This window comes from Aquarana catesbeiana, linkage group LG02, assembly GCF_042186555.1.
Source record: "Aquarana catesbeiana isolate 2022-GZ linkage group LG02, ASM4218655v1, whole genome shotgun sequence".
Lineage (NCBI taxonomy): Eukaryota > Metazoa > Chordata > Amphibia > Anura > Ranidae > Aquarana > Aquarana catesbeiana.
This window is the reverse complement of record NC_133325.1, coordinates 503627047-503639631: the sequence shown is the minus strand read 5'-3', so window position 1 is coordinate 503639631 and position 12585 is coordinate 503627047. Positions and strand designations below refer to the sequence as shown.

General features: G+C 46.5%; 10 pseudogenes; all 10 read right to left on the bottom strand.

Moving 5' to 3' along the window:
- Positions 1 to 2121: 2121 nt before the first annotated feature.
- Positions 2122 to 2240, bottom strand: LOC141131008 (5S ribosomal RNA; annotated as a pseudogene).
- A 1994-nt stretch (positions 2241 to 4234) lies between these two features.
- Positions 4235 to 4353, bottom strand: LOC141130245 (5S ribosomal RNA; annotated as a pseudogene).
- A 1500-nt stretch (positions 4354 to 5853) lies between these two features.
- Positions 5854 to 5971, bottom strand: LOC141130326 (5S ribosomal RNA; annotated as a pseudogene).
- A 713-nt stretch (positions 5972 to 6684) lies between these two features.
- LOC141130187 (5S ribosomal RNA) lies at positions 6685 to 6803 on the bottom strand (annotated as a pseudogene).
- Positions 6804 to 7303: 500 nt separating this feature from the next.
- On the bottom strand, positions 7304 to 7422 carry LOC141130268 (5S ribosomal RNA; annotated as a pseudogene).
- A 1136-nt stretch (positions 7423 to 8558) lies between these two features.
- Positions 8559 to 8677, bottom strand: LOC141130480 (5S ribosomal RNA; annotated as a pseudogene).
- A 1176-nt stretch (positions 8678 to 9853) lies between these two features.
- On the bottom strand, positions 9854 to 9972 carry LOC141130975 (5S ribosomal RNA; annotated as a pseudogene).
- Positions 9973 to 10888: 916 nt separating this feature from the next.
- LOC141130373 (5S ribosomal RNA) lies at positions 10889 to 11007 on the bottom strand (annotated as a pseudogene).
- A 307-nt stretch (positions 11008 to 11314) lies between these two features.
- Positions 11315 to 11433, bottom strand: LOC141130409 (5S ribosomal RNA; annotated as a pseudogene).
- Positions 11434 to 12247: 814 nt separating this feature from the next.
- LOC141130504 (5S ribosomal RNA) lies at positions 12248 to 12356 on the bottom strand (annotated as a pseudogene).
- Between the last annotated feature and the right edge of the window lie 229 nt (positions 12357 to 12585).

Sequence of the window (12585 nt, the reverse complement as noted above, 5' to 3'; positions counted from 1 at the left end):
GATGGGTACACAGGCAGTCACCCTGGCAGATGACACAGGCTCAACTGAGGTGTGGAGTCTAAGTACTAAGCTGTGTTCACCAGAGCTCCTGATGGTGGAGATGGATTTAGCTGCGTGTTAGTACCAGGTCGTGGTACTCAGGTTTGCCCCATAAGGGTGTGAGCAAGCCGGGGTCCAGTAGCAGATGAGCAGATGAGGATCAAACAACAGTGTGGTCAGGAAACAAGCCAAAAGGTTGGTAACGAGTAGTTGCAGGTTGGGATCAGGCAGTAGAATAGTCAAGGAACAAGCCAAGGGTCGATCACTAGTGGTAGCAAAATACAGACAGCAGCAGGGAAGACAAGAGCAAGGCACTGGCTGAGTAGGTACAATAACCTGGCAAAGAGGAAGTGTTGAGACAAGGCTTATATAGGAAGTTTATGGGAGGAGCAAGGAGTTTAAGGTTCAACAGCAATCAAGACACAAGGCAGGGTCGTCCAATGGATCAGATAGGATTGTCCAATAGATCAGGTAGGGAGCTGTCTAGCATCTCAGATAGCTTCGAGGGTAGAGTCAATGCCAAACACGGAAGAGGTCCCAGGTCCTGACAGTACTCCCCTCCTCTTAGGATGTCCTCTGGATGTCTTAGGGCTGGGTTTGTGAGGAAACCTCTGGTGGAATTCTCTTGTTAATCTAGAGACATGAACGTTCTCCTCAGGCTCCCAAGAATTTTCTTCTGGCCCATATCCTTTCCATTGGACCAGAGCTTGTTTGTAGCTTGTTTCTAAAGATCCCGGAATTAAGAATTTTCTCCACCACAAATTCCACTTCACCCTGTACCTCAACAGGTGGAGGAGGTGGAAGAATTCTTCCAAAAAAGGGATTTTCATTAAACGATTTAGGTAGTGATATGTGAAAAACAGGGTGAATTTTCATACTATCAGGAAGTTTTAGGCGAAAGGTAACTGGATTGATTTGAGCAGAAATCTTGAATGGTCCAACAAACTTCTGGCCCAGCTTTGCAGAAGAAATATGGACCTTCAAATTTTTGGTTGATAACCAAACTTTGTCACCCACATAAAAGGTAGGAAGTGATCTGCGATGTCTATCAGCAGCCTTCTTGTAACATTCCTGAGCTTCCCTCAATGTTTCAGTCAATTTCTCCTGAATCTTCTGTAAGTTAGTTAATCTGTTGGTAACAGAAAGAATTGGAGTTTGGCACCCTCAACCCTCATGAGAAATGCCAAGATGGTCACCTTGGGAAACAAGAAAAAATATAGGTCAGCCCCAACAAAAAAAAAGATGCCTATGGCACCTGGTATTCCCAGGCAGTCTCCCATCCAGGTACTAACAAGGCCCGACCCTGCTTAGCCTCCGAGACAAGACCAGATCGGGCGATTTCAGGCTGATGTGGCACTAGGCAATGTCCTTTGCCACCCTCAACCCCCTTGAGAAACGCCAAGATGGTCACCTTGGGAAACAAGAAAAAAAAATAGGTCAACTCCAACAAAAAAAAACCCTACAGCACCTGGAATTCCCAGGCGGTCTCCCATCCAGGTACTAACCACGCCCATCTCTGCTTAGCCGAGATCAGACAAGATTGGGCACTTTCCGGCTGATGTGGCCATAGGAAGTTTCATTTGGCACCCCATACTCTCTTGAGAAATGCCAAGATGGTCACCTTGGGAAACAAGAAAAAAAAAGGTCAACTTCAACAAAAAAAAGAAACCTACGGCACCTGGTATTCCCAAGCAGGCTCCAATCCAGGTACTAACCAGGCTAGACGCTGCTTAGCCTCAGAGATCAGGGATAGGGTACTTTCAGGCTGATGTGGCTGTGCGCAATATCATTTGGCACCCTCAACCTTCTTGAGAAACACCAAGATGGTCACCTTGGGAAACAAGAAAAAAATAGGTCAACTACAACAAACAAAAGAAGCCTACGGCACCTGGTAGTCCCAGGCGGTCTCCCATCCATGTACTAACCATGCTCAACCCTGCTTAGCCTCCGCAATCAGACTTTTTTAGGCTGATGTGGCCTTAAGGAACCTCTATTGGCACCCTCAACCCTCTTGAGAAACGCCAAGATGGTCACCATGGTAAAACAAGAAAAAAAATAGGTCAACTTAAACAAAAAAAAAAAAGCCTAAGGTACCTGGTATTCTCAGGCGGTCTCCCATATAGGTACTAACCAGACCCGACCCTGCTTAGCTTCTGAGATCAGATGAAGTCAGGCGTTTTCAGGCTGATCTGGCCATAGGCAATCTCCTTTGGCACCCTCAACGCTCTTGAGAAACGCCAAGAAGGTCACCTTAGGAAACAAGAAAAAAATAGGTCAACTGCAACAAAAAAAAAGAAGCCTAGGGCACCCGGTATTCCCAGGCTGTCTCCCATCCAGGTACTACCCAGGCCCAACCCTGCTAGGCCTCTGAGAACAGACAAGATCGGGTGCTTTAAGGCTGATGTGGCCATAGGTAATCTTCCTTGGCACCCTCTTGAGAAACGCCAAGATGGTCACCTTGGGAAACCAGAAAAAATAGGTCAACTCCAACAAAAAAAAGAAGCCTCTGACACCTGGTAGTCCAAGGAGGTCTCCCATCCAGGTACTAAGCAGGCCCATTTCTGCTTAGCCTCCAGATAAGATTGGGCACTTACAGGCTGATGTGGACATATGAAATATCGTTTTGCACCCTCTAGTCTCTTGAGAAATGCCAATATGGTCACCTTGGGAAACAAGAAAAAAAAAGGTCAACTTCAACAAAAAAAAAGAAACCTGGTATTCCCAAGCAGGTTCCAATCCAGGTACTAACTAGGCCCGATGCTGCTTAGCCTCAGAGATCAGACGAGATAGGGCACTTTCAGGCTGATGTGGCCGTACGCAATATCATTTGACACCCTCAATCTTCTTGGGAAATACCAAGATGGTCACCTTGGGAAACAAGAAAAAAAATAGGTCAACTTCAATAAAAAAAAAAGCAGCCTACGGCCCCTGGTATTCCCAGGCGGTCTCCCTTCGAGGTACTAGCCAGGCCCGACTCTGCTTAGCCTCCGAGAATCAGACGAGCTAGAGCACTTTCAGGTTGATGTGGTCGTAGGAAGTCTCCTTTGGCACGCACAACCCTCTTGAGAAACGCCAAGATGGTCTCCTTGGGAAACAAGAAAAAATAGGTCAACTCTAACAAAAAAAAGATGGCTACGGCATTAGGCATTCCAAGGCGGTCTCCCATAGAGGTACTAACCAGGCCTGAACCTGCTTAGCCTCCAAGATCAGATGAGGTAGGGCATTTACAGGCTCATGTGGCCATAGGTAATCTCCTTTAGCACACTCAACCCTCTTGAGAAATGGCAAGATGGTCACCTTGGGAAACAAGAAAAAAAAAGGTCAACTTCAACAAAAAAAAAGAAACCTACGGCACGTGGTATTCCCAAGCAGGCTCCAATCCAGGTACTAACTAGGCCCGACGCTGCTTAGCCTCAGAGATCAGACGAGATAGGGCACTTTCAGGCTGATGTGGCCGTACGCAATATCATTTGGCACCCTCAATCTTCTTGGGAAATACCAAGATGGTCACCTTGGGAAACAAGAAAAAAAATAGGTCAACTTCAATAAAAAAAAAGCAGCCTACGGCCCCTGGTATTCCCAGGCGGTCTCCCTTCGAGGTACTAACCAGGCCCGACTCTGCTTAGCCTCCGAGAATCAGACGAGATAGAGCACTTTCAGGTTGATGTGGTCGTAGAAAGTCTCCTTTGGCACGCACAACCCTCTTGAGAAACGCCAAGATGGTCTCCTTGGGAAACAAGAAAAAATAGGTCAACTCTAACAAAAAAAAAGATGGCTACGGCATCAGGCATTCCAAGGCGGTCTCCCATACAGGTACTAACCAGGCCTGAACCTGCTTAGCCTCCAAGATCAGATGAGGTAGGGCATTTTCAGGCTCATGTGGCCATAGGTAATCTACTTTAGCACACTCAACCCTCTTGAGAAATGGCAAGATGGTCTCCTTGGGAAACAAGGAAAAAAATAGGTCAACTCCAACAAAAAAAAACAAGCCTACGGCAAGTGGTATTTCCAGGCGGACTCCCATACAGGTACTAACCAGACGCAACCCTGCTTAGCCTCTAGAGATCAGATGAGATCAGCTGCATGATGTGGCTGTACGCAATCTCCTTTGGCACCCTCAACCCTCTTGAGAAATGCCAAGAAGGTCACATTAGGAAACAAGAAAAAAATAGGTCAACTGCAACAAAAAAAAAGAAGTCTAGGGCACCGGGTATTCCCAGGTGGTCTCCCATCCAGGTACTAACCAGGCCCAACCCTGCTTGGCCTCCGAGAACAGACACGATCGGGTGCTTTAAGGCTGATGTGGCCATAAGTAATCTTCTTTGGCACCCTCAACCCTCTTGAGAAACGCCAAGATGGTCACCTTGGGAAACAAAAAAAAAATAGGTCAGCTCCAAAAAAAAAAAAAAAAGATGCCTACGGCACCTGGTATTCCCAGGCGGACTCCCATCAAGGTACTAGACACGCCTGCCCCTGCTTATCCTCCAAGATCAGCTGAGATCAGTCCCTTTCTGGCTGATGTTGCCATATTCAATCAAAAATTAGGTCAACTGCAACAGAAAATAGAAGCCTACGGCACCTGGTATTCCCAGGCAGTATCCCATCCAGCTACTAACCAGGCCCGACCCTGCTCCTAGGTCACACAAGATCAGGCACTTCAAGGCTGATGTGGCCGTAAGCAATCTCATTTGGCACCCTCAACCCTCTTGAGAAACGCCAAGATGGTCACCTTGGGAAACGAGAAAAAAATAGGTCAACTCCACCAAAAAAAATTAAGCCTACAGCAACAGGTATTTCAAGGTGGTCTCCGACCCAGGTACTAACCAGGACCGACCCCGCTTATCCTCAGAGATCAGACGCTATCAGGATAATGTGGCCGTACACAATCTTCTTTGGCATCCTCAACCCTCTTGAGAAACTACAAGATGGTCTCCTTGGGAAACATGAAAAAAAAATAGGTCAACTCCAACAAAAAAAAGAAGCCTACTGCACCTAGCATTCCTAGGCGGTGTCCCATCCAGTTACGAACCTGCTTAGCTTCCAAGATCAGACAAGATTGCACACTTTCCAGCTGATGAGGCCATATGCAATCTCCGTTAGCACCCTCAACCCCCTTGAGTAACGCCAACACGGTCACCTTTGGAAACAAAATAAAAAATAGGTCAAGTCCAACAAAAAAAACAAGCCTACAGCAACTGGTATTTTCTGGCAGTCTCCAATCCAGGTACTAACCAAGCCTGACCCTGCTTAGCCTCCAAGATACGGCGCTTTCCGGGTGATGTGGCATTACGCAATCTCCTTTGGCACCCTCAACCCTCTTGAGAAACACCAAGATGGTCACCTTGGGAAACAAGAAAAAAATAGGTCAACTCCAACAAAAAAAAGAAGCCTACCACACCTGGTATACCCAGGCATTCTCCCATCCACATACTAACCCAGGCCCGATGCTGCTTAGCCTCCAAGTTCAGTCGAGATCGATCCCTTTCAGGCTGATGTCACCATACTCAATCTCCTTTGGCACCCTCAACCCTCTTGAGAAATGCCAAGATGGTCACCTTGTGAAACAAGAAAAAAAAAGGTCAACTGCAACAGAAAAAAGAAGCCTATGGCACCTGGTATTCCTATGCGGTCTCCTATCAAGGGCCTAATCAGGCCCCACCTTGCTTAGCCTTCGAAGTCAGACAAGATTGGGCGCTTTAAGGCTGACGTCGCCATATTCAAGCTCCTTTGGCACCCTCAACCCACTTGAGAAATGCCAATATGGTCACCTTGTGAAACAAGAAAAAAAATAGGTCAGCTGCAACAGAATAAAGAAACCTACTGCACCTGGTATTCCCAGGTGGTCCCCCATCCAGGTACTAACCAGGCCAACCCTGCTTAGTCTCCGAGATCAGATGACATCGGGTGCTCTCAGGATGATGTGGCCATATGCTATTTCTTTTGCCACCCTCAACCTTCTTGAGAAATGCCAAGATGTTCATTTTGGGAAACAAGAAAAAAAATAGGACAACTCCAAGAATAAAGAAGCCTACGGCACCTGGTATTCCCAGGCGGTCGCCCATCTAGGTACTAACCAGGCCCGACCCTCCCTAGCCTCCGACATGAGCTGCTTTCAGGCTGATGTGGCCAGAGGAAATACCACCTGGCAGCCTCAACTCTCTTGAGAAACGCCAAGATGGTCACCTTGGGAAACAAGAAAAAAAATAAGTCAACTCCAACAAAAAAAACAAGCCTACGACAACTGGTATTTCCAGGCAGTCTCTAATCCAGGTACTAACCAGGCCCAACCCTGCTAAGCCTCCGAGATCAGGTGCTTTCAGGATGATGTGGCAGTACGCAATCTACTTTGGCACCCTCAACCCTCTTGAGAAACGCCAAGATGGTCACCTTGTGAAACAAGAAAAAAAAAAGGTCAACTGCAACAGAAAAAGAAGCCTACGGCACCTAGTACACCGAGGCGGTCTCCCATCCAGGGCCTAATCAGGCCCGCCCCTGCTTACCCTCCAAAGACAGACAAGATCGGGCGCTTTAAGGCTGATGTCACCATATTCAATCTCCTTTGGCACCCTCAACCCTCTTGAGAAACGCCAAGATGTTCACCTTGTGAAACAAGAAAAAAATAGGTCAACTGCAACAGAATAAAGAAACCTACAGCACCTGGTATTCCCAAGTGGTCCCCCATCCAGGTACTAACCAGACCCAACCCTGCTTAGTCTCCGAGATCAGATGACAGCGGGTGCTCTCAGGATGATGTGGCCGTATGCTATTTCATTTGGCACCCTCAACCTTCTTGAGAAATGCCAAGATGGTCATTTTGGGAAACAAAAAAAAAATAGGTCAACTCCAAGAATAAAGAAGCCTACGACACCTGGCATTCCCAGGCGGTCGCCCATCTAGGAACTAACCAGACCCGACCCTCCTTAGCCTCCGTGACCAGTCGCTTTCAGGCTGATGTGGCCTTAGAAAATATCTCCTGGCAACCTCAACTCTCTTGAGAAACGCCAAGATGGTCACCTTGGGAAAGAAGAAGAAAAAAAGTCAACTCCAACAAAAAAAAACAAGCCTACGACAACTGGTATTTCCAGGCGGTCTCCAATCCAGGTACTAACCAGGCCCAACCCTGCTAAGCCTCCGAGATCAGGCGCTTTCAGGATGATGTGGCAGTACACAATCTACTTTGGCACCCTTAACCCTCTTTAGAAACGCCAAGATGGTCACCTTGTGAAACAAGAAAAAAAATAGGTCAGCTGCAACAGAGTAAAGAAACCTACTGCACCTGGTATTCCCAGGTGGTCCCCCATCCGGGTACTAACCAGGCCCAACCCTGCTTAGTCTCCGAGATCAGATGACATTGGGTGCTCTCAGGATGATGTGGCCATATGCTATTTCTTTTGGCACCCTCAACCTTCTTGAGAAACGCCAAGATGGTCATTTTGGGAAACAAGAAAAAAAATAGGTCAACTCCAAGAATAAAGAAGCCTATGGCACCTGGTATTCCCAGGCGGTCACCCATCTAGATACTAACCAGGCCCAACCCTCCTTAGCCTCTGAGACCAGCCCCTTCCAGGCTGATGTGGCCATAGAAAACATCCCCTGGCAACCTCAACTCTCTTGAGAAACACCAAGATGGTCACCTTGGGAAAGAAGAAAAAAAATAAGTCAACTCCAACAAAAAAAAAACAAGCCTACGACAACTGGTATTTCCAGATGGTCTCCAATCCAGGTACTAACCAGGCCCAACCCTGCTAAGCCTCCGAGATCAGGCGCTTTCAGGATGATGTGGCAGTACACAATCTACTTTGGCACCCTCAACCCTCTTTAGAAACGCCAAGATGGTCACCTTGGGAAACAAGAAAAAAAATAGGTCAAGTCCAACAAAAAAAAAGCCTACAGCAACTCGTATTTCCAGGCGGTCTCCAATCCACATACTAACCGAGCCCAACCCTGCTTAGTCTCTAAGATCAGGTGTTTTCAGGATGATGTCGCCGTACGCAACTTCCTTTTGCCCCCTTTTCTTGCCTTGAGAAACGCCAAGATGGTCACCTTGGGAAACGAGAATAAAAATAGGACAACTCCAACAAAAAAAAAGAAACCTACGGCACCTGGTATTCTCAAGCTGCCTCCGATCCAGGTACTAACCAGGTCCGACCCTGGTTAGCCTCCGAGGACAGACGAGATTGAGAGCTTTCAGGCTGATGTGGCCGTAGGGAATCTTTTACGGCACCCTCAACCCTCTTGAGAAATGCCAAATTGGTTACCTTGGGAAACAAGAAAAAAAATAGGTCAACTCCATCAAAAAAAAAAAAGAAGGCTACGGCACCTGGTAGTCCCAGGCAGTCTCCCATCCATGTACTAAGCAGGCCCGACCCTGTTTAGCCTCTGAGAACAGATGAAATCGAACACTTTCAGGCTGATGTGGCCAATGGCGATTTCCTTTGGCACCCTCTACCCCCTTGAGAAACAACAAGATGGTCACCTTTTGAAACAAGAAAAAAAATAGGTCAACTCCAAAAAAAAGAAGCCTACGGTACCTGGTATTCCCAGGGGGTCCCCCATCCAGGTACTAACAAAGCCCAACGCTGCTTAGCCCCCAAGGTCAGAAGAGATTTGGTGCTTTAAGGCTGATGTGGCCATAGGCAATCACCTTTGGCACCCGCAACCCTCTTGAGAAACGCCAAGATGGTCACCTTGAGAAGAAAGAAACAAAAAAAGTTTAACTCTAACAAATAAAAAGAAGCCTATGTCTCCTAGTATTTCAGTATTCCTTCCAAAACAAGGTTAACTCTAACAAATAAAAAGAAGCCTATGTCTCCTAGTCTTCCCAAGCAGTCTCGCATCTAGGTACTAACCAGGGCCGACGCTGCTTAGCCTCCGAGATCGGGTGCTTTCAGACTGATGTGGCCGTAGGAAGGCTCTTTTGGCACACACAACCCTCTTGAGAAACGCCAAGATGGTCACCTTGGGAAGCAGGAAACGAAAATAGGACAATTCTGACAAAAAAAAGAAACCTACAGCACCTGGTATTCCCAGGCAGTCTCCCATCCAAGTACTAACCAGGCCTGAACCTGCCTAGCCTCCGAGGTGAGATGAGATAGGGCATTTTCAGGCTGAATTGGCCATAGGCAATCTCTTTAGGCACCCTCAACCCTCTTGAGAAATGCCAAGATGGTCACCTTGGAAAGCAAGAAACAAAAAAAGAAGCCTTCATCTCCTAGTATTCCCAGACGGTCTCCCATCCAGGTACTAACCAGGCCCAACCCTGCTTACCCTCCGAGATCAAATGTTTTCAGGCTGATGTGGCCATAGGCAATCTCCTTTGGCACCCTCAACCCTCTTAAGAGACGCCAAGATGGTCACCTTGGGAAACAATACAAAAAAAATAGGACAGCTCCAACAAAAAATAACAAGCCTACGGCACCTGGAAGTCCCAGATGGTCTCCCATCTACATACTAACCAGGCCCGACCCTGTTTAGTCTCCGAGATCAGATTAAATCAGACGCTTTCAGGCTGATGTGGAAAAAGGCAATCTCCTTTGTCACCCTCAACCCTCTTGAGAAACGCCAAGATGTCACCTTGGGAAACAAGAAAAAAAATAGGTCAACTCGGCACCTGTTATTCCCATGTGGTCTCACGTCCAGGTACTAACCAGGGCCGACGCTGCTTAGCCTCCGAGATCAGACAAGATAGGGTGCTTTCAGGCTGATGTGGCCATAGGAAGACTCCTTTTGCACCCGCAACTCTCTTGAGAAACGCCAAGATGGTCACCTTGGGAAGCAAGAAACATAAATAGGTTAACTCTAACAAAAAAAAAGAAGCCTACGTCTCCCGGTATTCCCAGGCGGTCTCCTATCCAGGTACTAACCAGGCCCGACCATGCTTAGCCTCTGAGATCAGATGAGATCAGGCGTTTTCAGGATGATGTTGCCATATGCGATCTCTTTTGGCACCCTCAACTCTCCTGAGAAATGCCAAGATGGTCACCTTGGGAAACAAGAAAAAATAGGTCAACTCTAAAAAAAAATACAATCCTATGGCACATGGTATTCCCAGGCGGTCTCCCATCAAGGTACTAAGCAGGCCCAACCCTGCTTAGCCTCTGAGATTAGGTGTTTTCAGGACGATGTTGCCATACGTGATCTCCTTTGGCATCCTCAACCCTCTTGAGAAACGCCAAGATGGTCACCTTGGGAAACAAGAAAAAAAATAGGTCAACTTCAACAAAAAAAAGCCTACAGCACCTGGTATTCCCAGGCAGTCTCCCATCCAGGTAACAACCAGGCCCGACCCTGGTTAGCCTGCGAGAACAGACGAGATCAATCGCTTTCGGGGTGATGTGGCCATATGGAATCTTTTACGCCACCCTCAACCATCTTGAGAAAAGCCAAGATTGTCACCTTTTGAAACAAAAAAAAAAATAAGTCAACTCCAACAAAAAAAAAGAAGCCTACAGCACCTGGTATTCCCAAGCGGTCTCCAATCCAGGTGCTAACCAGGCCTGACGCTGCTTAGCCTCAGAGATCAGACGAGCTTGGGCGCTTTCAGGGTGATGTGGCCATACGCAATTTCATTTGGCATCCTCAACCTTCTTGAGAAACGCCAAGAAAAATAGGTCAACTTCAATAAAAAAAAAAGAAGCCTACAGCACCTGGTATTTCCAGGCGGTCTCCCATACAGGTACTGACCAGTCACGGCCCAGCTTAGCCTCCAAGATCAGAAGGGATAGGGTGTTTTCAAGCTCAGGTGGCCATAAGCAATCACCTTTGGCACCCTCAAACCTCTTGAGAAACGCCAAGATGGTCACCTTGCGAAACAAAAAAAAAAGGTCAACTCTAAAAAAAATAAAATACAATCCTACGGCACATGGTATTCCCAGGCAGTCTCCCATCAAGGTACTAACCAGGCCCAACCCTGCTTAGCCTCCAAGAGCAGATGAGATAGGGCGTTTTCAGGCTCATGTGGCCATAGGCAATCTTCTTGGCACCCTCAACCCTCTTGAGAAACACCAAGATGGTCACCTTGGGAAACAAGAAAAAAAATAGGTCAACTCCAACAAAAAAAAAAGCCTGCGGCATCTGGAATTCTCAGTCAGTCTCCCATCCAGGAACTAACCTGGCCCCACAATGCTTAGCCTTTGAAATCAGACAAGATCAGGCAGTTTCAGGCTAATGTGGCCATAGACAAACTCCTTTGGCACCTTCAACCCTCTTGAGAAATGCTAAGATGGTCAGCTTGGGAAACAAGAAAAAATTAGGTCAACTCCAACAAAAGAAAAGAAGCCTACTGCACCTGGTATTCCCAGGCGGTCTCCCATCCAGGTACTAACCAGGCTCGACCCTGCTTAGCTCCTGAGATCAGATGAAATTGAGCATTTTCAGGCTGATGTGGCCATAATAGAGAGTTAGAGAGTTAGAGAGTTAGAGAGTTAGAGAATATGAGAATATGAGAATATGAGAATATGAGAATATGAGAATATGAGAATATTTGGTGATTATATGTACACTTATCCACAACTTTGGTCTTTTGTCACTAGGAACTACCTAGCTGTTGATTGTCATTTTTACAGTGCCATATAAGATATGGGTTTTATTGGGCCTTTGTCTATCTGGATTAAGCCATCCATTTAGGGCTTCGTTTAACCAAAGTTATTTTTCTTTTATTTTTAGACACATTTTTACATAATAGGTTTTTCAGATTTATTATTTAGAGATTGGCATTCCTGCATTCTCAAAATCATCGACTAGATGCCGCTTTTAATTTTGACAGCGACACCTTAGTGGTATACACTGCAATTTGTGTTTTTTGGTTGTATTCTTAAGATCATCCACTAGATGCCGCTGCTGATTTTTGATGGCGACATTCTGGTGGAGACTACGATTTATCAATTATTCCATTTCCGGTACCTGTATCGTTCGGATGTAGGTAAACAGATGAAAAACATTTTTCTGCTTTTCAAATAGGTTTTTGGTAACACTTAACTCTGACTATTGAAGAATTTCTCCAACAAAAGAAAAGAAGCCTACAGCACCCGGCATTCCCCCATCCAGGTACTAACCAGGCTTGACCCTGCTTAGTCTCCAAGATTGGGTGCTTTCAGACTGATGGGGCCGTAGGCAATCTCCTTTGGCATTCTCAACACCCTTGAGAAATGCCAAGATGGTCACCTTGGGAAACAAAAAAAAAATAGGTCAACTCCAACAAAAAATAGGAAGCCTACGGCACCTGGTATTCCCAGGCAGTCTCCCATCCAGGTACTAACCAGGCTTGACCCTGCTTAGTCTCCAAGATTGGGTGCTTTCAGACTGATGTGGCCATAGGCAATCTCCTTTGGCATTCTCAACACCCTTGAGAAATGCCAAGATGGTCACCTTGGCAAACAAGAAAAAAAATAGGTCAACTCCAACAAAAAATAGGAAGCCTACGGCACCTGGTATTCCCAGGAGATCAGGAATAAAAACTGGATTATACCCGTTGTTTAAATATAAAGGACTTTGAGAAGTGGATCTATATTTAGAATTGTTATAGGCAAACTCTGCTGTAGAAAGAAA